The sequence below is a fragment of the Mixophyes fleayi genome, chromosome 9 (assembly GCF_038048845.1).
Source record: "Mixophyes fleayi isolate aMixFle1 chromosome 9, aMixFle1.hap1, whole genome shotgun sequence".
In the NCBI taxonomy this organism is placed as follows: Eukaryota; Metazoa; Chordata; class Amphibia; order Anura; family Limnodynastidae; genus Mixophyes; species Mixophyes fleayi.
This window is the reverse complement of record NC_134410.1, coordinates 16,573,761-16,596,839: the sequence shown is the minus strand read 5'-3', so window position 1 is coordinate 16,596,839 and position 23,079 is coordinate 16,573,761. Positions and strand designations below refer to the sequence as shown.

General features: G+C 40.6%; 1 long non-coding RNA gene across 2 annotated transcripts; it reads left to right on the top strand.

The window, feature by feature from the left end:
- The first annotated feature begins 668 nt into the window (after positions 1-668).
- LOC142101452 (uncharacterized) lies at positions 669-15,127 on the top strand. Of its 2 annotated transcripts, none has more exons than XR_012679016.1 (3): positions 669-698; positions 7,469-7,514; positions 14,990-15,127. It is a non-coding gene; the product is annotated as an uncharacterized LOC142101452 (long non-coding RNA). The 2 variants fall into 2 exon arrangements; XR_012679015.1 differs by lacking the exon at positions 669-698 and adding an exon at positions 6,814-6,857 and having other exon boundaries at positions 14,990-15,126.
- Positions 15,128-23,079: the final 7,952 nt, after the last annotated feature.

The window sequence follows — 23,079 nt, the reverse complement described above, 5'->3', positions numbered from 1 at the left end:
AGGGGAGCAGAGCACATGGGCCATTGAGTCAAGGAAGCTGGTGCCATTCTCTTGACCTGTGGGCACCAGAAAATAACCCAGGAGGTCGGCATAACAGTGATAACTCCACAAGGTGTCTAAAGACTTCTGTAGCAAGACTGGCATTGCTTTGCCATCCAGCCTGTGGCATCTCTTTTATTTCAGAATGGAAAAATGTAAACATTTGAACTGCTTGGAAACATGTTTGCGATACAGTCTTCAATTGTCCCTGATTCCAGGTTGTGACTTAAAATATGTGGATTGCTATTCACAGTTTGAGGGTTGCCATGTGGAGTAAAATTTGTCTTTTAAAATATTTTTATTATTTAATATTTGTTAAGCACAATTTCATTAATATGTTTGAACAATTATAAAGTATCCTCAAAACACTTGTATAAATTGCACAATGTGTTTTTAACCAAAGCAAGTGAATCATATGATGTACTTTGCAGGCAATAGGGGGGGAGTTGCTCTGCCCCCATAACCCCCCACTACAGGCCAGACTAACCTGACATTAGTTAATAGGTAACAGATCGTGAAGGTCTGATTTGCTACAATGTAATGTTGATGAATAAACATTGTCACTTACTCAGCAATAAGATAATATATAAGTGTGGTGTAATATGAAGATTATCAAAACACTTGTTTTATTTTCAGCAGATCTGCAGCAGAAAGTCAGAGTAGGACTGTGATTGTACTGTACCATGCTTCAAATAGGAATGCTCATTATATAATGCACAGATCATTAACAGCATATTATGTTATCAGTATAGTATAGGGGTCTATTTATTGCAGAGATAAAAAAATGTAATTGTCTACCCTATTACCCTAATTATTTCGCTTTCAGCTGGAATACTTTATTAGTAATTAATGTATGTTTTTAGACTTTCCATTATGTCTCCATTCCCTGACTCTGTGTAATAGAGCAATTTCTTATAACCTAACTGCGAGCATTTGAATACCGTCTACTTAAAGTAAACCTTTGTTGTATTTTAGGAATCTTGTAATATATAGTATATCCCAACTCTATAATACATTGGGGTGCTCTCCTAAAACAAATTAATATAAGTTGAGAAAAGAGAAAAAGGTTCTAATATTGGAGGCACATTGGGCCTGATTCATTAAGGAACTTAGGCAAGAAACTGAGTAAGTTTTTTTACTTAAGATTTTTGGACAAAACCATGTCACAATGCAAGAGGTGAAAATGAGTTTATTATTTTGCACATAAGTTAAATACTGACTGTTTTTTCATGTAGCACACACACTTGATAGCTTATTTGTACACTGAAATTTAAAGTTGATATTTGTGTGCTACATGAAAAAACAGCCAGTATTTAACTTATGTGCAAAATAATAAACTAATTTTCACCTCTTGCATTGTGACATGGTTTTGTCCAAAAATCTTAAGTAAGAAAACTTACTCAAATTCTTGCCTAAGTTCCTTAATGAATCAGGCCCATTGAGTTTATTAGCTACCAGCGGTAAGACACAAGAATACTACATTTATAGTTTGTTATTAAAAAGATAGTTTTATTTTTTAATTATTTAAAAATACATATCCAATATATGATATAGTGTCTTGCAGTACCAAGTGAAATATTACAATTTAAATTTGTGATTAGAAGAATGAATTCTCTGTGTGCAATAGATTAAAATCAAGGAGGAAGAGATACCATACTCTCACAAATTGGTAGGTCCATGTCTCCTCTTGTCATTCTATCTCTAACTAAACTCTGTAATCTCTCTCTCTTTACTGGTATCTTCCCGTCTTTATACAAGCACGCAGTGATTACTCATATTCTGAGAAAACAAAATTCGGACCCAAACCCTCCAAGCCTCTTGAGAGAATGCCTGCACTCGCCTCACACACTTCCTTTCTGAAAACAACCTATCGGATCCTCTTCAGTCAGGCTTTCGCTCTCAACACTCCACAGAGACTGCGCTGAACAAGGTTGTCAATGATTTGATCACAGCTAAAACTAAAGGCCATTACTCTCTTCTAATTCTCCTGGATCTCTCTGCTGCATTTGACACTGTTGACCACTCTCTCCTCATACAAACACTACACTGTCCTATCCTGGTTCTCATTCTACCTATCTAATCTCTCTTTCAGTATTAATTTCTCTGGAACAACTTTCGCTCTGCTTCCTTTATCAGTTGGAGTACCACAAGGCTCAGTGCTAGGTCCTCTGTTATTCTCTGTCTATACCCCTTCTCTTGGAAAACTAATAAGCTTCTTTGGATTTCAGTATAATCTCTATGCGGATGATACACAAATTTATCTATCCTCTCCTGATCTCTCACCATCTCAGTTATCGCATGTTACTGACTGTATTTCTGCCATTTCATCTTGGATGTCCTTTCGCCAATTCAAACTCATTCTTTCAAGTTATTAATATTCCCACCCACCAATAGAAGCTTCCAGCCTGACATTCTGACTTGAGCCCCTACAATCTATTTTGCATGCAGCGGCTAAATTGAGTTTCCTTGCAAATTGTTTTTCCTCTGCTGAGCCACTCTGTCAGTCTCTACATCGGTTCCCTGTTTTTTAACAAATTCTATATATATTTTTTTTACTAACATACAAAGCTACTATCAAAATTGCACCAACATACATCTCCTCACTTGTCTCAAAATATTTCTCAACTCAACACCTCCGTTCTGCACAAGATAGAGCACATAAATCCAAATCAGGTGTGTGTGGGGGTTCAATTACCAGTGCTGTGCAGCCCCCTTGATATCTATGGTCCATTCATCTCAAAGGAAGATTCTACATGCAGTGCACAACTGCATTAAACTGAATGGGCTATAGAAATCAATGGGAAAGATGTAACACCACACTGTTTAAACTCCTTGGGGGGTATTCAATTGTTGCTTTTAACGCGCTAAAACAAAAAAAACGAGCGCTCTAAAAATATTAGCGTTAATACGGTAATATGCGCGTAAATACCATTAATAAGGTAGTTTACTCGCTGAATTTCATCTCGCAGCTCAGGGACGCTAATATTTTTAGAGCGCTCGTTTTTTTTTGTTTTAGCGCGTTAACGGCAACAATTGAATACCTCCCCTTATGTCTATGTGGTTATGTACACAATCTGTTCCATATGGTCACAGAAGCACATGGTAACTTCTAATATCCCTATAATTTACATTAGACAGTGCATTGTCCCATATATAAGGTAGTACTAAATAAGTAAGTTATGCTTTGTTTTCAGTGTATATTTTTCATTGTAACTTTATTATTTGTTTGTTTACAGTCACACGGTGTCATTGTGCCATAGAATAGAGAACTTTGCCCAGAAGGTGAGATCCTTAGATGAGTAGACTAAAGGAATATAATTTATATATGTAATATATATGTATATGTATATATATATATATATACATATACATATATGTATATATATATATATATATATATATATATATATATATATATACACACGAGGTATGTCTATTAAATAGCGAGACTGTGATTCCATCTAGTAAACAAAGCAGTCAGAACCGTTTATAACTGCATACGTAGTAACCTTGAACCTGTCTGAACCTGCATGACAAGCTGCAACACTCTAAGACGTTCAGCCGATTGTGAATCGCCATTTAATTTGGTTGTGTTTTCTGTAGTGTGCCGAAAAATGCTAAGTTTAAAAGTGGAACAACGTGTCAATTTGAAATTTTTAGTAAAATTGCACAAAACACCAACAGAATGTTTTCAAATGCTTACTACGGCCTATGGGAATGACTACATGTCTCGTGCGCGTGTATTTGAGTGACACAAAAGATTTAGCGAGGGATGTGAGAATGTCGAAGATGATGAATGCCCTGGACGACCTTGCACTTCAAGAACCGAGTAAAATGTAAAAAAAAGTCAGTCAGCTTGTTCGAAAAGGCCGTGTTCGAATGATAGCTGAATCCTTGAACCTTGACAAAGACACCGTATGTAAAAATTTTACGTGAGGATCTTAACATGATGAAAGTTTGTACAAAGATGGTCCCAAGAGTTCTCACACCAGAGCATAAAGAACGTTGCAAGGAATGTTGTGTTGACATTCTGCAGCAACTTGACACAGATCCAAACCTGTTTCATAAAGTAATCACTTGTGATGAGACCTGGATCTTCCAGTACGATCCTGAAACCAAAAGACAGTCAGTGCAGTGGGAAACACCGTCATCACCAAGAATGAAAAAAGCTTGTCAAAGCAAGTCAAAATTCAAAGCAATGCTCATTGGTTTTTTTTTATATCAAGGGTGTAATTTTGGAAGAATGGGTTCCAGAAGGCACGACAGCTAATCAGCATTATTATAAGGAAGTTTTGCAAAAGCTGAGAGAAAGAGTCCGAAAGAAACGGCCGCAACTGTGGAAAAATGATTTCTTTCTTCACCAGGACAATGCGCCTGCTCACACAGCACTTTCTGTGAAGCAGTTATTGACTGACAAACACATTACTACACTTGAACATCCTCCATATTCGCCTGATTTAGCAACTTGCGATTTTTATCTTTTCCCAAATGTTAAATCAGTGCTTAAAGGGACACATTTTGAGTCAGTTGATGCTGTAAAGAAGAAAAGGGCAGATTTGTTGAAACAAGTGACAGAAATTGATTTGCTCCATGCCTCCGACCAGTGGAAAACAAGACTACAGCGATGTATTAGTGCAAATGAGGAGTATATTGAAAGGGACAAACATTAAATTTGTAACATCAATAAATAAAAGTGAGTTATTTAATCAGACTCATTATTTAATAGACATACCTCGTATATACATATAAATTCATTTGTTGTAGAAACTAGATGATCATATCAATCCTGTAATCTAAAAAGTATAATTTTAATACTGTTTGTTTTGTTCCCGTTTATGCTGCTGTCTGTAAAATAGATTTCTGCCAGAAACTTAACGTTTACTTTTGGGTGGTAACAAATAGACAATAATTTATTAGTTAGACATTAACTTTGAAAATACTGTGTGTATATGTTTACCTACATTGCACTGTCCTCAATTAGGTATTTTGGATCCAGGCCAGTTATTAGTTCTGTGTTCCTGTTCAAGCAACTGGGAGTTAATAAATCCTATAATGTTTGAGTTTTTAAAAAATCAATTGGTTTCTCTCTGTGATACCTGTTTCTAGATGAGGATCTCTAAACAACACATTCCAATGTTTGATATTAATGTTTTGATCTCGTAACCATTTCAGTCCATAATGAATTAGAAGTTTTCTGATTGGTCTTTATGTATCTCTGTATCTTACTATAGACTATCTTTCTAATTGTTGTTTTCTGGTGACTGCACTTTGTCTGAGCGGTTCTGGATGTTCCTTTTTTCTAAATCTTTTGCTGTAAGTGATATTAAATTAAAATCCTGTTCATGGCTACTTTTCCATTTGTCTAAGTGACAAGTAATGTAGATCGCTATTGGTAATTGCTTAGGAATGCCCTGACACGAAACACAAGGGAAACACGGCCCTGCCCAAATGAGCTTACAATCTAATAGGTGAACCAGTAACGTCATCAACATTTATTTGTAAGGTGTCACAAAACTCTGAATTACCCTGATAATTGCCATTACAGGTTACTGATCTTTTCCCATGTTTTGGAAGCCACTATACACCCCGTGCTGAACAGACTGACACTGCATCACATTGTTATGACAGGGGAACTAAAGAAATAAGAAATTTACGCTGGGTTTCTGCACATGCTCAATTGCATTTGTGTGTGGGAGGAATGATAAACTCCTCTGGATCATGCTGAGCGCTTCTCCACACATGCTCAGAGTGATCTGGTGATCAGTGACCTGTTAGTTATACATTGCCTGCACCTCACTAGTCGACTATGCTGATGTATCTGCTCCCTTACCCCTGTTCCTGACTATGTTGCTGAATCACTGAAGCCCTTACTGCAATGCCCCTGCAGGTTAAGTAGTATTGATGATATATATGTTTTGGTATGTGTGTGGCATAGTGGTTAGCATTGCTGCCTCACTGACCTGGGCCATACCAGAGAACCATCTGTGTAGTGTTTGTATGTTTTCCCCGTGTTTCTGCTCCACTTTCCTCCCACAGTCCCACAGGGCGCAGGGACTGATGTGAATGATGGAAATCACTGTGTAATATGGAGGCGCTTTACAAATAAGCAATAAATATTTGTTACTGGGAAACAGGTAATTAGGTTGTGTTGTAATTTATCCCGTGTGTGAGGACACCAAAGCCGTATCTACCATAGGTGTAGGTGAGCAGAGCACATGGGCCATTGAGTCAAGGAAGCTGGTGCCATTCTCTTGACCTGTGGGCACCAGAAAATAACCCAGGAGGTCGGCATAACAGTGATAACTCCACAAGGTGTCTAAAGACTTCTGTAGCAAGACTGGCATTGCTTTGCCATCCAGCCTGTGGCATCTCTTTTATTTCAGAATGGGAAAATGTTAATATTTTAAATGCTTGGAAACGTGTTTGCGATACAGTCTTCAATTGATTCCAGGTTGTGACTTAAAATATGTGGATTGCTATTCACAGTTTGAGGGTTGCCATGTGGAGTACAATTTGTCTTTTAAAATATTTTTATTATTTAATATTTGTTAAGCACAATTTTCAATAATATGTTTGAACAATTATAAAAGTTTCCACAAAACACTTACACTCTGCCCCCATAACCCCCACTACAGGGCAGACTAACCTGACATTAGTTAATAGGTAACAGATCGTGAAGGTCTGAGTTGTTACAATGTAATATTGATGAGTAAACATCGTCATTTACTCAGCAATAAGATAATATATAAGTGTGGTGTAATATGAAGATTGTCAGAACACTCGGTTTATATTCATCAGATCTGCAGTAGAAAGTCAGGGTAAGACTGTGATTGTACTGTACCATGCTTCAAATAAGAATGCTCATTATATAATGCACAGATCATTAACAGCATATTATGTCATCAGTATAGTATAGGGGTCTATTTATTGCAGAGATAATATATATATAGAATTGTGTACAGGAGTCTAATTATTTCGCTTTCAGCTGGAATACGTTAGTAGTAATAAATGTATATTTTTAGACTTTCCATTGTGTCTTCAATTCCTGACTCTCTATAGCTTGTTATTAGAAAAAATTCTTAATTTTTTTTAAACTACATATCCAATATATGATATAGTGTCGTGTAGTCCCAAGCAAAATATTCAAATTTAAATTTGTGATTAGAAGAACAAAATTATCTGTGTGCAATAGATTAAAATTAAGGTGCCGACACAGCATTGGAACGTCATTAGGTAACAAGTCTAAAGACTCATCCTGCAGCCTTGAGCTTTTATATGGTCACAGAAGCACATGGTAACTTCTAATACCCTTATAAATTACATTAGACGGTGCATTATCCCATGTATAAGGTAGTACTAAATAAGTAAGTTATGTTTTGTTTTCAGTGTATATTCCTTCATTGTAACTTTATTGTTTGTTTGTTTACAGTCACACGGTGTCATTGTGCCATAGAATAGAGAACTCTGCCCAGAAGGTGAGATCCTTAGAAATATAAATATAAATAAATAAATATACCCCATGGTATCTGTTCTAAACTTGTGAAACTTTTTTAAATGATAGATTGTCTTAGTATAACTACCAAATGTTCTTTAATATAGATTGCCATAGTATAGATTTAATACAGAATGATTGATTTCTTAATTTAAAAAACTATAAGTGTTACATAAACATTTAATAAATAACCTGTATTGATGATGAACAACTATTCACTTTACGTTTACCCGGAATTTCGTGCGGTGGATCCAGTAACAAACAGGAGATATAGCAATTTAAATTTATAGCACAAACCATAACCAGTGAGGCAGTGATTATAGTGATTAAATGATATTAGCCTGTCAACGAAATCTGAATAAAAACTAGGTTAATGAAACATGTACATTTTTAAGATGAACAATTGAATTTATCTGTGTTTCTAACTGCTATTGTACCAATTGGTAATAAATTGTAATAATAATATTTATTTAATAATGTATAAATACATTTTTGACCAACCCCTGAAACACTGCCAAAAAAACCATAAGATTGGGAGTCTTTGTATATCTACAGTCACTGCTACAACTGTCGCAAAATGAGACATCAAATGCATGAAAAAGAGGCTCCAAGCCCTAAAGTAGTCCTTTGCCTTTTGCCCCCCCCCATTGAAAATGTTTGTTCCTAAGCCCGATTGCCATAAAGTCCTCAAATTGCTTAGCAATGCCCTGACACGAAGCACAAGGGACAGATGGCTCTGCCCAAATGAGCTTACAATCTAAGAGATGTGGGGAACATTTGATACATAAGGTAGTGAAATAATAACTGTAGCTGCTGGTGGAGAAAGTGTATGTGACTACTGTATGGCAAAAGCAGTATCAGCTACCAATTAGGAGGGGTTTAGAACCGGCTTCCCCCAAACACCCCTGTGCTTTCTAAAGCACTAGAGAAAATGCTGCTAATCAAGCAGATATTTTGGAGAGTGTGAGGAAACATTACATATTAGCAGATATTACTAAATAAAATGATATGTGTTATGTCAGCTATATTTACATATTTCCCACCCCTAAATACATCAGTAACAGTGACATTACACCATACTTGCCAACTCTCCCTGAATGTCAGGGAGACTCCCTGAAATAGGGGTGATCTCCCTCACTCCCTGAAGAGTCTGGCATTCTCCCTGATGCTGAGCCAGTACAAGACGTGGTTGGCTTCGCCATCTGTGACATGATGACACAGTTCAGAAATTGTGTCCTATGTCCATGTATTGATGCCTATTTATCATTTTCATGGAGACCAAGATTTAAATTTAAAGAACGACAGGTAAGACAACATGACTTCAGTAATGGAGACAGAAATGTAAAAGACATTTCAGTCTCTAGAGATTCATTAGCTGCTTTTCTTTAACGCATAGTTGCCTACTCTTCAGCAATGTCCGGGAGACTCCTGTATTTCCCGGGAGAGCAGGTGTCACACGCCGGACTCCCGCTGTCTCCCCGGGAGCCGGCATGTGTGTCCGCTGATCCCGGAGGCCTTCCCCACCAAGACTCTCTCTTTTTTTCACTTACCTGGTCCACGCCGCTGCAGCCATCCAGCGCTGTCTCTCACATTCTTCCGTTCGGCGCGCAGTGGTTCTACGCATGCTCAGAACTGTCTAACTGTTTTATGTGTTCTCACTGCCCTCTATTGGCTGTCCAATAGGAACTGCACTATATCTACCTCCTCTGACCAGAACTCAATGCTGGTTCTTTCAGTCAGTCCCTGACTTTAAGATTGGAAACAGCTCCTGTGTTTTTGCTATTTCTTCAGCTCCCAAGCTACATCTCTCCGGGGAATTCACCTCTAGGTGGCTACGCTGCTGAGATTCCAGTGAAAGCACTTCCAAGTGGCGACACTATCTTTTCCTGCTAACCAGCTCCCTAGTGACTACGTCGCTGAACATCCCAGCTATATTTCCTCTCCCAAGTGGCAACGCTGCCAAACTTCCCGGCTAAACACCACTATCAAGTGACAGTACTACTTCTACCTGATTCTACGCTCCGTCTGTTGTGGTTCGCTGAGAACTTCTCCAGGGGACCGCGACCTGCAAGTGGAAGCCGCAAAAGCCCATATTCCCTTGCGGGAATCACTGGTGAACACCTTTCACTTGTTAGACTCCGCGCCCCTCGCTGAAGTAACGTCAATCTTGGCTGAACTATCAGGATCCAGTTGAAGTCTCTCTGGTAACGTGACAGCAGGGCAACCTCCCGGTTCTCGTCGCTGCAATAGATAAGTGGCAGGACGGGACATAATGATGCAAATATCGTGTCATCTTAGCCTCTCCCCCTGCTGTAATTGGCCAAAATTGTGACAATCATTTAGCGGTGTGGCCAACATTATGCGATTTGTCAAGTCCCGCCCCCACACGCCCAACTCCCCTGGGATCTCCCTGAAGCCAACGATGAAAAGTTGGCAAGTATGCATTAGAACATCCTTAAGCTTGTAAGTGTGGACAAGGGTGATGTTGTGTGATGGTGCAGAGCTACAGTTGTTGCAGTAAGTTGGGCGACAGACCATCTCTATAGTGCAAAGTATAAACTCTTTATTTACACTCCTCCTCCAGCACCATACTTGGGCTGCAGATAATAAAGTTACTATATACATCTCCTTACTCCACCTGCACAGTACTTAAAGGGGTGATATGGTTATGGTAATAGGACAGTCACATTTAAAGTGCTGACTAAGCGGACATCACTAACCCCTCCTCTGTGGGGGTAACATCACTCCCTCGGCTCTGCCACTGTTTCTGGTGCTCTCTCAGCCCTGCACACACCTCCTCTGTGGGGTGACACTTCAATGTACACAACACTGCCTCTCTGCTCCCAGAAGAATGTCTCTGGGTTCATGCACTCAGGTGCTGTGTCACTCAGTCATACCGTTATATTCTGAGGTAATGCAGTATAGTCCCCCTGACTGAGCTCTCCCCTCCGTCACACAGCCACATTCAGAGGTAAATCTGTAAATCTGTCCCGTTTCATTCATACTCTCACTGTCATGTTGTACTTTGTCCCTCGTCGTAGCAGTCCATGGACCAGCTCCCCATACTGTGAATTGCTGTAATCAGTGGCTGAGGCTGCATTTCTCCTCCAGCACCTCCCCTATTAATAGGGACTCTATATTGAATAAGTGATGCTGGTGGCCCTAGCCAAGACTGACACCTCTCCACCGGGGCCCGTACAACCAACACAATGTGCGCACAACCACAGCGGCCACTAAGTCCTTCCCCAGCTATGTGAGTATGGGAGGTACAGGAATAGATAAGTCCGGCTCTTCCTATAGAGAGGGAGCATCTCACAAGTCACATCTGTAGCCCATGGTCTTTCCACATTATACCCCTGTATCGGACAGGTCTGCTTCAGGACAGTATGGAGGGAATGTGCTACATATTGGAGATCATTTACAGTTGGATCCGAGTGTTGGTGGTAAAGATCTTTTGTAAAACTTGTATTTACGTGTATATGTTATGTAGTATGCAGCTCAAGATACATCCAATTAGTACTTCTGCCTCTTGTATACACAATCCTTATAGTTAAGCCTCACAATAGGGTTCAGATGCAGTTGACAGTGTTAGTAGTAAAAGTTGCATCACGTTATGTGTACACAATATAATGTGATCAAGTATCATATACACAACAGAATATTGTATTAACGGTGGTTTTAATAAATGCGAAAGTTGCATTGTTCAAATAAAATGTAATGAAATACAAACACCCCCACACCCGTCTTTTAACGCTTTATTAACCCAATTGGTAATCCAAATAGATGGACGCGACTTAATATAATATAGTCGGAAATCTAATGAATGTAGTTCTATCAGGTATAGGCATCAATATGCAACCAGCCAATCAGAAGCGGAACTGTAGTGATGCTGATGTCATCATCATCATCACCACCACCTACCTTTATACCAAGCCTCCGATACCTGTAAAACATACGTCTCCTAAGAAGTGTATCTGGGGATATGTCCAAGTCTCATTAGGTCGCATCTCTGGGGGACGTGCTACACCCTTACCTATATGTAACTTACACCTGCCCACCTGTAAGTCTATAATATACACAAATCTAGTTTTGGCTGTATTGTGATACACATGCCTAGTAGAGAAAATGTATTTTTATGGCATAAAAACAACACTTGTCCAACCCTAAATGAAGCCCTTTGTATTACTTTACATACTATGTATGTTTTATATATATTTTCTATATAAAACGTATCCATATTAGGTTATTAGGTGCAGAATGATAAAATGTAATGTATTCCAATGGGAAACTAGGAAATAAAAGTGGGGGTGTAAATAATTTGGGGGTGTGCAGGGCGCAACGTGGGATCTGCATAGAAGTACCAGCCACGCTGACATAAAGGTCCAGAGGGAACCAATCTAGAGGCGCAGGACTTACCCCACTAATAGACGGCAAGTATTGAGGAATAGTATATGGGTTGGGTACAAAACTGACAAAACTGACAGCATATAACTTATGTGCAAATTAGAAAACTAATTTGCACCCCCTTGCATTGTAACATGGTTTTGTCCAGGAGACTACTTACTCATTTTTTTTTTACTTAACTTTCATTAATAAATCAGGCCCATAGTGTATATTCTTATCTCTAATACTGTTAGTGAATTAAAGACACGGACAACTACTGAGTTTGGCTAAATATGTCACAGTATATTGAATGGATTTTATATAATGGTGACAGCGAGAGCAATTGCAAGTCAGCTAACAACTAATAGCAAAACCACAGGCACCACTGGTACCAGGGCGTCCCTTATGATTGACCGGTGCTAAGTCTGGCGTCATTGTAACTACTCCCCCTCTGTGCTCACAACGACGTGCCCACACAAAGCAGGTCAAGGGATCCCCCACACAAAGGAACCAAGAGCTCCGAAGGGGGCAGTGACCTGCGGCCAATCAGCGATAGCACTGGGTGAATTATTCGCCGACTGTAAGAGTTCACTTTCCAAAATATGCCTCCCCTGGAACCGGGAAAAAGAAAATTGGTTAGCATAGCAATTATAAATGTAGGGCAACAGGGAGGGGATTTGTACAGCAAAACAGAGACCCAGCATCCTTTGTGGTAGGAATATATATGACAGAATCCGGCACCTCCCCCAAGTACTCTATTGGCTGGAAAGATTAACAACTTAGCCCTTAATAGGTAAGTTCCTGACTCATGAACAAGAATATGAGTTTAAGGTCGTTTGGCTTTATGTGCCTCACTCATCAGAAACACAACTCTTGGTAAAATTACAAAATGAAACAAATATTCGTACACACTGGGAGTATTCACTTCCCTGAGTTCTTTGAAAGAACAACGCGGGTTGGCACAATTACCGTTAGTATTGTAATTTGCACGCTGTATTTACAATCTGCTCAAATCCTTTGTAGCACCCTCTGACACTCTCTCTTCATTTGATCCCACAAATGAAGAGGAAGTTTCTACTCTCTTCTCATCTTCCTACTCTACCTCCTGTCCTCTTGATCCCATTCTCTCACAAATGGGTATGTCCCTGTCTCCTGTGCTCATTCCCCCTCTAACTAAAATCTGTAATCTATCTCTTTCTACTGGTATTTTTCCATCTATTTTCAAGCATGCAGTAATTACTCCCATTTTAAAAAAACAGAATTCTGACCCTAACTCTCTCATAAATTACCGCCCCATCTTCCAGCTCCCATGCCCCTCCAAGCTTCTTGAGAGAATTGCCTACACACGCCTCACACACTTTCTTACAGCAAACAACCTATTGGATCCTCTTCAGTCAGGCTTTCGCTCTCAACACTCCACAGAGACTGCGCTGACCAAAGTTGTCAATGATTTGATCACAGCAAAAAATAATAACCAATACTCTCTTCTAATTCTCTTGGATCTCTCTGCTGCATTTGACACTGTTGACCACTCTCTCCTCATACAAACGCTACAATCCCTAGGTCTTGAAGGCACTGTCCTATCCTGGTTCTCATCCTACCTATCTAATCGCTCTTTCAGTGTTAATTTCTCTGGATCCACCTCTGCTCCGCTTCCTTTATCAGTTGGAGTTCCACAAGGCTCAGTCCTAGGTCCTCTGCTATTCTCTATCTACACCACTTCTCTTGGAAAACTAATAAGCTCCTTTGGATTTCAGTATCATCTCTATGCGGATGATACACAAATTTATCTATCCTCTCCTGATCTTTCACCATCTGTGTTGTCTCGCGTTACTGACTGTCTTTCTGCCATTTTATCTTGGATGTCTTCTCGCCAACTCAAACTCAATCTTTCAAAAACTTGAATTAATAATATTCCCACCCAAGAACAGAAGCTTCCTGCCTGACATTTCTATTTCTGTCGATAACATGACCATAAATCCCACCCCGCAAGCTCGTTGCCTAATTGTAATCCTTGATTCACAACTGTCGTTTATTCCCCACATCAACTCTATATCTAAATCATGTTACATACACCTAAAGAACATTTCCAGAATACGCACATATCTGACACAAGACACCGCAAAAACATTAATTCATGCACTCATCATCTCCCGCATCGACTATTGCAATTCCCTCCTTACTGGTCTTCCCAAAGTCAGACTTGAACCCCTACAATCTATTTTGCATGCAGCGGCTAGACTGATTTTCCTTACTAACCGTTATTCCTCTGCTGAGCCACTCTGTCAGTCTCTGCATTGGCTGCCTGTATTTGAACGAATCCAATATAAAATTCTTCTACTAACATACAAGGCCATCAACAAGATTGCACTGACATACATTTCCTCACTTGTCTCGAAATTACTCCCTACTCGACACCTCCGTTCTGCACAAGATCTACGTCTCTCCTCCACTCTCATGACATCCTCCCATTCTTGGTTACAGGATTTTTTCCGGGCTGCACCTACTTTGTGGAATTCCCTCCCACGCACAGTAAGACTTTCCTCTAGTCTTCAAACCTTCAAGCGTTCACTGAAAACCCACCTCTTCAGACAAGGTTATGATATTCCTCAACCATCATCTAAATTTCCCTAGATTACCCTATTGCCATCCTCTACAATGCTAACGCAAGACAACAACCGTCTGACCAACATTGCAACACACACAGCCCACTCAGTACTTTTACCTTTGCAGTCTGGCTGGTCCATTGTGCAATATGATGTAGCACATGCCCTGGTGTTTCTAACTCCCATTGTCCTATAGATTGTAAGCTTGCAAGCAGGGTTCTCTTACCTCTCTGTCTGTATGTATTACCCAGTATTGTCTTATTAATGTTTGTTCCCAATTGTAAAGCGCTACGGAATTTGCTGGCGCTATATAAATAAATGTTGATGATGATGATGATGATTACTACGGTAAGCAACAGATCATTTGTTATTATTTGCAGAACTGCAACTCTCTGGCTGACAAAATATCTTGTCTAAAATGCTTCAGATTGTCCCAGCTGTCACCTCACCCCCGTGTTTCTCTTCTCAGGTACCTCCAGCAAAGATGTCCTCAGCAGCAACATTTCTCATCATATTTGGGATCCTCTTCAACATCTCCCAGCTGTCCTGTCAAACATGGCAAAAATTCTCTGAAAAACACCTTACTACGTCATCAGCAACAGGCTTCAACTGTACCAGGGCCATGGACAATACAATATTTATAGTAAATGGACAGTGCAAGGATTTCAATACCTTCATTCATTCCACTACTGGACCAGTAAAAGCAATCTGTAGATCTGTCAGTGACACGAAAAATATATTAAGTACAACTAAATTTAAACTCACTACGTGCAACAAAGTTGTAAAATGTACCTATAAAGGGGATACTGAGGAGTCTAAAATATGTGTAACCTGCAAAGGTGGAATACCTATACACTTTGTTAGAGTAGGAAGATGCTAAAATTTGCAAATCGTGGCTTTCCTCTTTTAACCCTGAGTGCATAACACTCAGGTACACACGCCCCACCCCCCCCCTGTATAACACATAGGAAGCAATAGACTCTCCTCTGTATAACACATAGCTACAGATAGACTCTCCTCTGTATAACACATAGCTACATATAGACTCTCCTCTGTATAACACATAGCTACAGATATACTCCTCCTCTATATAACACATAGCTACATATAGACTCTCCTCTGTATAACACATAGCTACAGATAGACTCTCCTCTGTATAACACATAGCTACAGATAGACTCTCCTCTGTATAACACATAGCTACAGATAGACTCTCCTCTGTATAACACATAGCTACAGATAGACTGTCCTCTGTATAACACATAGCTACAGATAGACTCTCCTCTGTATAACACATAGGAAGCAATAGACTCTCCTCTGTACAACACATAGCTACATATAGACTCTCCTCTGTATAACACATAGCTACAGATAGACCCTCCTCTGTATAATACATAGCTACAGATAGACTCCTCCTCTGTATAATACATAGCTACAGATAGACTCTCCTCTGTATAACACATAGCTACAGATAGACTCCTCCTCTGTATAACACATAGCTACATATAGACTCTCCTCTGTATAACACATAGCTACAGATAGACTCTCCTCTGTATAACACATAGCTACAGATAGACTCTCCCCTGTATAACACATAGCTACAGATAGACTCTCCTCTGTATAACACATAGCTACAGATAGACTCTCCTCTGTATAACACATAGGAAGCAATAGACTCTTCTCTGTATAACACATAGCTACAGATAGAGTCCTCCTCTGTATAATACATAGCTACAGATAGACTCTCCTCTGTATAACACATAGCTACAGATAGACTCCTCCTCTGTATAACACATAGCTACATATAGACTCTCCTCTGTATAACACATAGCTACAGATAGACTCTCCTCTGTATAACACATAGCTACAGATAGACTCTCCTCTGTATAACACATAGCTACAGATAGACTCCTCCTCTGTATAATACATAGCTACAGATAGACTCTCCTCTGTATAACACATAGCTACAGATAGACTCCTCCTCTGTATAACACATAGCTACATATAGACTCTCCTCTGTATAACACATAGCTACAATTAGACTCTCCTCTGTATAACACATAGCTACAGATAGACTCTCCTCTGTATAACACATAGCTACAGATAGACTCTCCTCTGTATAACACATAGCTACAGATAGACTCTCCTCTGTATAACACATAGGAAGCAATAGACTCTTCTCTGTATAACACATAGCTACATATAGACTCTCCTCTGTATAACACATAGCTACATATAGACTCTCCTATGTATAACACATAGCTACATATAGACTCTCCTCTGTATAACACATAGCTACAGATAGACTCCTCCTCTGTATAACACATAGCTACAGATAGACTGTCCTCTGTATAACACATAGGAAGCAATAGACTCTCCTCTGTATAACACATAGGAAGCAATAGACTCTTCTCTGTATAACACATAGCTATATATAGACTCTCCTCTGTATAACACATAGCTACATATAGACTCTCCTATGTATAACACATAGCTACATATAGACTCTCCTCTGTATAACACATAGCTACAGATAGACTCCTCCTCTGTATAACACATAGCTACAGATAGACTGTCCTCTGTATAACACATAGGAAGCAATAGACTCTCCTCTGTATAACACATAGCTACATATAGACTCTCCTCTGTATAACACATAGCTACATATAGACTCTCCTCTGTATAATACATAGCTACAGATAGACCCTCCTCTGTATAACACATAGCTACATATAGACTCTCCTCTGTATAACACATAGCTACAGATAGACTCCTCCTCTGTATAACACATAGCTACAGATAGACTGTCCTCTGTATAACACATAGGAAGCAATAGACTCTCCTTTGTATAATACATAGCTACAGATAGACTGTCCTCTGTATAACACATAGCTACAGATAGACTGTCCTCTGTATAACACATAGCTACAGATAGACCCTCCTCTGTATAGCACATAGCTACAGATAGACTGTCCTCTGTATAACACATAGCTGCAGATAGACAGACCTCTGTATAACACATAAGAAGCAATAGACATCCACTCTCTATATAACACACAGTGATAATGTACCATTTTTGCTAATAACATAGTGATTGGTGTAAAGCAGCTCAGCCAGGAACAGTCTCATGTTACACAGCTCAGTGTCTATGTATCACTATATAAACCTGCTTATTGTGATCATCATATACTGAACTAATAAATACCTAATTAATGCTGCTAATTGTTTGTTGTTTTTTTCAAGAATGCTGTAAACATACAATACCACAAGAGGTTAGGCCACGATTTGTGGCCAGGCCACGTAGGCCCATACTCTCAGATGCTATCTCTCCTTCCTCCGGAGAAGAGAGTAACGGCAGCCCCAACTCTCACTCAGGTCATAGTTCACATGGTTTTTGGTTTTGTTAAGTTGTTGAGGTTTTTCTTTTAGATCAGTGGTGGAAGTGGGGGGTATATGGTGGTACGCCATACCGCCACTTCTCCTGCTGCAAATACCATTCACTTACATTCTCCATACCGCCACTTCTCCTGCTGCAAATACCATTCACTTACATTCTCCATACCGCCACTTCTCCTGCTGCAAATACCATCCACTTACATTCTCCATACCGCCACTTCTCCTGCTGCAAATACCATTCACTTACATTCTCCATACCGCCACTTCTCCTGCTGCAAATACCATTCACTTACATTCTCCATACCGCCACTTCTCCTGCTGCAAATACCATTCACTTACATTCTCCATACCGCCACTTCTCCTGCTGCAAATACCATTCACTTACATTCTCCATACCGCCACTTCTCCTGCTGCAAATACCATTCACTTACATTCTCCATACCGCCACTTCTGCTGCAAATACCATTCACTTACATTCTCCATACCGCCACTTCTACATATTCACTCCAACCACTGTTTTAAATAGTATTTACTTATTTAGAATAGCTTTTAAAAAGATGTATTTTCATTTCAATAGCATTTATTTATTTACTCTAATTGTATTTTCATTATTATTATTTTTTTCCCAATAGCTCATTTTAATAAGGAAGGCGGTGAACAAGTTGGGCAATGAGGGGAATGACATAGGACAACGGGCTTAAGGGACCAAAACTGTATACCCGGCCCTGTGTAACGGGGCAAATGGTTGGCACTCCAAAAGTAGTGTAAGGAAGGATTCTACAGGCCTAGAAGTATGGTAGAGAGGCGAGGGTCCCCCCCAGTCATTTTGGAATAAAACAAGGAACACAGGGCTACAACTGCATAAACTCATGGTTTATTCTCTTTGCTTGTGGAATAAGGCTTTACCACAGCAGCAGATAAGTAGCGGTAGTGTAGAAAAGTAATAATAATAATAATAATAACATGTCATAAAATAAATAACATTTTAGGATTCTTGGTTCAACAATATGCAAACATAAATCGACACAACACATCACTGAATAAAGATATACCACTTTAAACTTAGGCACTGTGCTTCAGTGAAATGGATTTCACTGGATAGATACTTTAGGAGACAACTGGTTGCTACAAGTTAATTAGACCATTGCACTAAATGCTGCGGCAGCAGATAATATAGACCAATCAATCACAATACTTTTAGTGCAATTATACACAATCAAACTTATCACACAAAAATCAGTAGAGATGCAACAAGGAGTAATCCAGCTGATTCAGGTAAGATGCTTTCTAGTTCACTTTATGATATACAGAACCCAAGGGGGTAAATTATAATCCAGAGGTTTAAGCGAAGTTTTCAGCTGACATATGAAGCTTATTTACTTATACAACGTGAAGTCAGTAGTCAACTTGATGCATGTGTGACTCCTAAGCTCCATAAACAACAGCAATTCTGCACAATAAATGATTTTGATTTCAAAGGACAGTCTCCACTTAGCAATCCGTCTAATGGAATAAGCAGCTGTCTCCCAGCAACTGTAGGGTCAAGCAACTTGCAATTCTCACATCAGCGACCATTTTAGGCAGTTTCACAATAAAATCAAACTTCTGATTCACTATAGACAAACTCTTGTGATAAATGATTGCTCTCTATGTCCCATTCAGCTTGCAGATAACTTTAAATACAGCATATTTGGCTGAAATAAACTCTTCCTTTAGCTAGCGCTATAACACCTCTCAACAGCAATATTACAGTCCCGGTCAGAGGTTTTCGTAACACAGTTTGATGTATCACTTAAATAATTTAAACATAGCAAAGAAAATAAATTTATCTGTCTTCATATGAGTCCTGCTGATATCTCATGGGCAGTGGCAAGTTAGGCCTTTTCCCACACTGCAAAGGTGCTTCTTTCTTGGTTGGCTGCAAACATACCTCAGGACAACAATTCAGCCATAGCATTCAATGGCTTTTGATGGGATGAGCCATTGAATGTGTGACATCACTTCTCACTCTAGCCAGTCCGTTTCTTGCTCCTCCCCTTTTCCCCAAGAATCTTCTGGAACCTTCTAGTTCATTCACTGCAGTTTGACCATCCCAAAATAGCGGATGCAATTTGCATTAAACTTCCCAGAGGCACTCTGGGGAACTGTAGCTTTTTGAATGATTGCATTCAGTAATATACCTGTGATTTGCAGGGTATTACACCTGCATCTGATATAAAAAAATAATAGAAAAGTACAATGTTTATATGCAAGACTTTATGGGCTTAATGCAGAGTTAAACTCATACTTGCCAACTCTCTCGGAATGTCCGGGAGACTCCCGGAAGAGTGTGGCAATCTCCCGGATCTGCCCACTTCACTAGAAAGTGCCCACTTCCTAGTGAAGTGGGCAGAATTAGGTCCAGGTGAATCGCGGCGTTTGGCCCCGCCCCCCGCTGTCAAATGATGCGTTTGCATCATTACGTCATGGGGCGGGTCCAAAATTACGCACATTTTGGAGCCCCGCTCCCCGCCACACCCACCTCCCCCGCAGGCTCCCGGAATCGAAGATTATAAAGTTGGTAAGTATGGTTAAACTTACGTCATCTTGCGTAGTGTAAACTGGGCAAATTTGCAATGCTCAAGCCCACAATGCTTGTCTATGCGCCAATACAGACATGCGCGTATCTGGCTTCCTTGTAGCCGCAGGGGTGGGAAGGGGCAGGCTGAGAACATTGACGCATATATGCCGCCATCAGGGGGGTATGGGGCCCAAGCTCACCAGGGGGCCCAGGCCCGCGCTGCACACCTCCATTTTTTTCCCCGCTTCTTTATGCCTGGTGGTCCAGTGGGAATGCTGTGCAGCCAGCCTGTTCGATCTGTGTATTGGATGTCACATCGCATACTATTTACTGTGGCCACACCATTCATTCATAGAACAGAATTCTATGAATGGATTGTGCGGCTGCAGTGAGTACTATGCGATGAGACAGCCTGTGCATACACTGCTGTCTGCATAGAATCACTGTCGGTAGAGCTAGATCCTCTTCACCCTGTGACATCACAGGTCATGTGGCTGCAGTAGTCACATGGTACACCATGCAGGAGCTGCTGGAAATCTTTCTGTTCCTGTACTTTCATCCTCTCTCTGCACACGCCCGAAGGACCTCTTCCTCAACACCGCCACCGATGAGGTGTCGCCATACAGCTCACCCAGGATCTTGAAAATTGCCTCCATGTAATTCCTGTGTCCCTCCGGCCGGAGGAGAACAGTCCTACTCGAGTCTCCTGCCAGAGCATTTAAGGCGAGCTCCACCTTCATGGCGCCCACCTGCAAGTCTAATAACCTAATTTATAGAGTGTTCGAAAAAGTATTTTATAGGGTGTCAATTTTAATTTCCCCATTGGAGTGTTCCTGACAGAATGTAAGGCTAATGGTAAACAGTCTAGACAATTTTTCCCTGTTTCTGCCTTCAATTTCTGCATTTTTAATTTTAATGTTCCATTCAGTCTCTTTACCCGCCCACTACTCTGGGGGTGATGGGGGATATGTAATGCCAATGTGATGACCACTTCCTCCAACACTTGTTGAAGTTTCTTGCCTGTAAAATGGGTACCTCTGTCACTTACAATTACTTCCAGGACCCAATATCTGCATACCACCTCTGACATCAGTTTTTTGCAACGGCTCTTTTAGTTGCTGTACTACAAGCCCAGGCCTCAGGCCAGTGACTGAACAGATCTGTGCACACAAGAACATACTCATAGCCTGCAACTTTGGGCAATTGTATAAAATCAATTTGTAGCTTCTGGAAAAAGTACAGTCTGTTTGGTGGGACTTTTACAGTATTGCCAGGGTTATGTAAGGCACATATCACACAAACAGATACATATGCTTGTGCAGCCTGTGCAAATCCAGGTGCTACCCAGTTTCTCTCCAGGTCCTTTACCATAGTGTCCTTAGAACTTCCCATGTAGGGCTTGTGCCATCACTGGGTACAGTACCTTTGGCAAACAATAGCGGCCTTCTCCGCGGCCTTTGACACAGTGGACCACCCCCTCCTGCTGCAAACTCTTCTCTCTCTCGGCCTCTCTGGTTCTGTCCACGGCTGGTTCACCTCATACCTTGCTAACCGCTCCTTCTCTGTATTCACGTCTGGGTCTTCCTCCTCCCCCTAGTGTCCTTAATTAGGTATGCCCTATTATAGGTTTTATTTGATAGACTTAGGAGTACTATCTTAAGTCCAATTGATTGTGGATTACTGACAAGTTTATTAAATGCATTGTTAAATTTACCTGGCAATTTGTCAATTGAATCATTTTGCTCGACAGGAGATCCTCCGCAAACTGTGGTGTTTATTTAGCCAATATTGATTTGCTTTTTTAGCAGCGCGACCTTCATTTATTGTTGTTTGTGCTTCCTCCTCCCCCTACCCTCTCGCTATAGGAGTCCCACAGGGCTCCGTTCTCGGCCCTCTACTCTTTTCGCTTTATACTTCCTCCATGGGTGCTCTTATCTCCTCCTTTGGCCTTCAGTATCACCTTTATGCTGACGACATTCAACTCTACATCTCTTCACCTGATCTTTCCTCCACCCTCCTCGCTCAGGTATCTGACTGCCTCTCCGCCATCTCCTCCTGGATGTCGGAGCCCTTTCTCAAAATCAACATTTCCAAAACTGAACTCATTGTCTTTCCTCCTCCCAGCCTCCTATCCCACCATGACCTCTCCATTGTCGTTAACAACACCACCATCTCCTCTGTCACCCAACTCCGCTTCTTGGGTGTCACCCTTGACTCCTCTCTCTCTTTTGCCCCCCACATTCATTCCCTCGCCCAAGCATGTCGCTTCCAACTACGCAACATCACCAGCATACGTCCCTTTCTCTCTCAGGAGGCCCCCAAAACCATCATCCAAGCACTCATCATCTCCCGCCTCGATTATTGTAACCTCCTCCTCACCGGCCTCCCCCACTCCCGTCTCTCCCCCCTTCGCTCTATACTCAATGCGGCTGCAAGACTCATCTACCTCTCACGCCGCTCCTCTTCTGTCTCCCCTCTCTGCCTTGTCCTACACTGGCTCCCCTTCCCTTACAGAATTCTTTTCAAACTCCTCACCACCACTTACAAGGCTCTCTCCCACTCTACTGCCCCTTATATCTCTAACCTCCTCTCCATTCACACTC